Below are 4,101 nucleotides of genomic sequence, written 5' to 3' on the forward strand. Positions count from 1 at the left end.
GGGGGTTGCCCCGACCCAGGTGCAGGACCTTGCACTTGGCCTTGTTAAACCTCATGATGTTCACACAGGCCCACTTCCTGAGCTTGTCCAGGTCCCTCTGGATGGCATTCCATCCCTCTGGCGTGTCGACTGCACCACTCAGCTTGGTGTCATCTGCAAACTTGCTGAGGGTGCACTCGATCCCTCTGTCTATGTCATTGATGAAGACATTAAAAAGTACTGGTCCCAACATGGACCCCTGCAGGACACCACTCGTCACGAATCTCCATCTGGACACTGAGCCATTGACCACTACCCTCTGGATGCGACCATCTAACCAATTCCTCACCCACCAGACAGTCCACCCATCAAATCCATACCTCTCAAGTTTAGACAGAAGGATGTTGTTGAGGACCGTGTCAAAGGCCTTACAGAGGTCCAAGTAGACGACATCTGTAGCCCTTCCCGTGTCCACTGATGTAGTCACCCCATCATAGAAGGCCACTAGGTTAGCCAGGCAGGACTTGCCCTTGGTGAAGATTATGGATCTTCAAACTAATTTTCAAATGAAGTTAAAGTGTTCCATTTCAGTATCAGAGTCTATTTCTTTTTTTTGTCACAAGATACTCTTTTTCATTATCATTCATATCTATATATCTATATATCTACTCACAAACATACATACAAAAAACCTTCTCATCTAACATCAGAAGCAAATCTACTTTGGTCACTTTTTTTTTTTTTTTTTAAATAGTAATGGAGTATTAGATGAAGTAAAAAGGTAGAGCATATGCACTAATAGTTTATAAAATACACATCATTTTTTGTTGTAGGTACTGAAAATAATACATTTGAAAATAAAACATGTCAAAGTACAAAACACATATTACCAATTTTATATGGTAAATTTGTAATATGTTGTTAAAAAAGTGAGACAGATTGTTTTGGATGAATAATTCAATACTAAGAATAAAATTTCAGGTTGATAAGCTGCTTCAATTTGGCATGATGAACCAGTAAAGTTCAGAAATTATGCTTTTCTATTTTTTAGCCAAACACATTTTCACTTGATGATGAAGCAGTGTTTTATTTTGCAGGTAACTAAATCTGATTTTTTTTTAAAAAAAGTACACAACTAAAAACTAAAATACTTTTTAAGGCCTTCCAAAGTATTGCATTGCTCTCTGTATCAACCCTTGTATGTGTATTACTTGGGTAAGGCAGGTTTCATTTGAAGCTGAGAATTTTGACATGCAGTGTTGGCATTGAACCAAATGTGTGTTTACTTGCATACCTTGTATCTATGGTTGGGAATGGATAGTGCATATCATCTGTGCATTCTTGAGATTCAGTTACACCATTTGACAATACTGAAAAAATTAAATCCTCACCACAGAGCAGGTAAGGTCCTACAGGAAATCCCTACAGGAATCCCTGGCTAACGTAAAGAAGATCTAGCGCTAGTGGATGTCTTGTACAAATCTCCTATTATAGGTAGGAGGGATATTCACAAGAAAAGATTCATTCCCTCAGTTAAAATACCCCTAAGGCTGGGAAGTTTTTAGCTATTAGAAATCAATAGTTTGTCCTTATGTGTTCCTACAAATGCAGGATTTGAAAAGACATCCTGCAGATTTTGTTCAGAAGAAAAGAAAGATATCTGCATGGAAATATGGATTAAGACATTTTTGAGAACTTTGTTTTATCTTTTCTGGGCACTGAGTTTGCTTACTGCTTTATCAATACAGATTTTTTTTTCACATTTATTTCTAGGAAAGAATTAATAGATTTCATCTGCATGTACTTAGAAGACTACCTTATTGCACACAGAGGCCAAGTATTTCCCCAACATGACCTGGAAGTCTGCCATTCTTATACCATTAGATATACTGTTTGCAGTACTTTTATTTTAAATAAATGCATCACATCCAGTAAGTGATCCGTATAATCTCAAAAAATAATTGCTTGCTCTTTATGGTTTAACCCATACATCCTGGCAGTTTTCTCTACCAAGATCATTATAAACAATGCACTATAGTGAATGGTGCCATGTGTTCAATATTTCTGCTCACGTTTATCTGGGTTTCTATCCATCTCTTCTTTTATACTCCCTCTTTCATTTCAGATGTGCGGAGATGTTTTTGGTATGGAATTTGAACTCTTTCTGTAAACATGGTTGTCTACCAATATTTACTCAAAATCAATACGAGAAAATATGTCATTGTCATTTTTACGTGGCCAGGTAATTTCAAGTTCAAGTAAGAATTCAGCTTTTTTTCCTGCTTTTTTTTTTTTCTTCTAATAATAGTAAACTAAAGAAAGGCAACAAACAAATTATATAGATTTGTATATGATTAATTTTCACTTGGTATCTTCATAGAAAATCATGACGTTTGTGATATATAGTTTGTAATTACATTTGCAAGTAGTAAAGTGAAATGTGAAAGCCAGTGATGGCAGAGTAATACTATTGAAATATACAAAGACATCATAAGAACAAAATAAAGTTGTATGCTATTTAAACATTTCTGGCAGTGGCCAATACAGAGACATCTAGAGCAGATGAAACATTTGTTTTATACTAAAGAGTCCTTCAATGTTTCTACACATGTATTATCACTGAAAAGGAAAGTATGTTGTGTTTTATGTTTGTCCTCAGGAGGCTGGATCGGTCTAGGTAAGTAACATGAAATAGCATATAATACCATATACTAAATATTATGCTATTTTTGGCCACTAGGGGAAAAATAGAATAATCTTATCAGTTCAAGCACCATTCAGTTCAGATAGGTTTCAAATACACTAGCTGCCAGCAGCTAGTGCTACTATTAAGTGTGCAAGGAGTTACTGTTTCTTGCTTTTTCCATCATGCCTAATTCCAAAATGCCTAATTTTGATTTTTTAAAAACTTTTCTAATAGGATTTAGACAATATTATATTAATAACAATACATATTATTAACATAATAACAATAATAGAGTCTCATATATATATACACATACATACATATGTATATAGCCTTTTGTCTTCTGTGGTCTTGAAATGTGATTCACTTGGCTTAGGAAAAAAGAGATGCTTTAAACTTGTTGCAAATATTCTGTCTCATGCACTTAATTTCACTTTCAGTACAGGCAAACTTTCATGAATAAGCTCTATTCAAATAATAAATCACTGTATTTTTTCCCCCTGAGGTATCACGGTAATTCTATTCAGAAAAAAAGGTAAACAAGCAGTTTTGGGGATGACCATTTGCAGTCAGTGGCTCCTTATTTAAAGCTCAGTTTCAACTACATATATTTAAAATATATGTGTATATCAGCTTTCTTTCTCACCCAGAAACCTGGAAAACTAAAATATCAAGTTTCCTTTGTCTAATACTCAAGACTTGTAAGCACTCAAATTAAGGCTCTAAACCAATAAAATAATAACACATTTTCTCACTAGTAGAGAAATAGGAGAATACATTGTTTAACATAGCAGACCAACCAATCAGTCAAGACAGACTGACAGTTGCATACAGCAGTACATTCAATCTTGTTTCCTCCTTTCCTTCAGTACATTCCATCTATAGTTTGTTTTTTAAGTGTGGTAGAGTCCAAAATGTTGACAGACATTGTGAGACACTTCATTTCTTATATTGACTTCTGCTGAGATAATATGACTGCTTAGATCACTAGGTCCTCATCAGTTACTTAATTCTCACCACCACCTTGAAGATAACTCAGAATCTTAAGTGGCAAATTGATTGCATATAAAACCCTTGATATCACAACCACAATGGAGGGATTTTTTATAGAAGTCCCTTATTCCTTCACTGTTCTTGAGTTTTGAATCATTCCCTTGCACAAGAATTCAGATTGCAGTCTTTCTTCAGATGATGTCTCAAGTTAAACGCATTTTGCATAGTTTTGTTCACTATCCAAAAGCTAAAATCGCATTATATTATCCTTCTTTCAGTTTTAACCAAAGATGTTAAATTCAATAGCTTTCCCATTCATTTAACTCTTCTTTCTCACCAATAGGTGCAGTCATCAGACCATTTCTGATTTCTCCTTCATAGAATAGAATAGAACAGAACAGAACAGAATAGAATATTTCAGTTGGAAGAGACCTACAACGAAC

This window comes from Aptenodytes forsteri, unplaced genomic scaffold (assembly GCF_000699145.1).
Source record: "Aptenodytes forsteri isolate BGI_AS27 unplaced genomic scaffold, ASM69914v1 Scaffold377, whole genome shotgun sequence".
In the NCBI taxonomy this organism is placed as follows: domain Eukaryota; kingdom Metazoa; phylum Chordata; class Aves; order Sphenisciformes; family Spheniscidae; genus Aptenodytes; species Aptenodytes forsteri.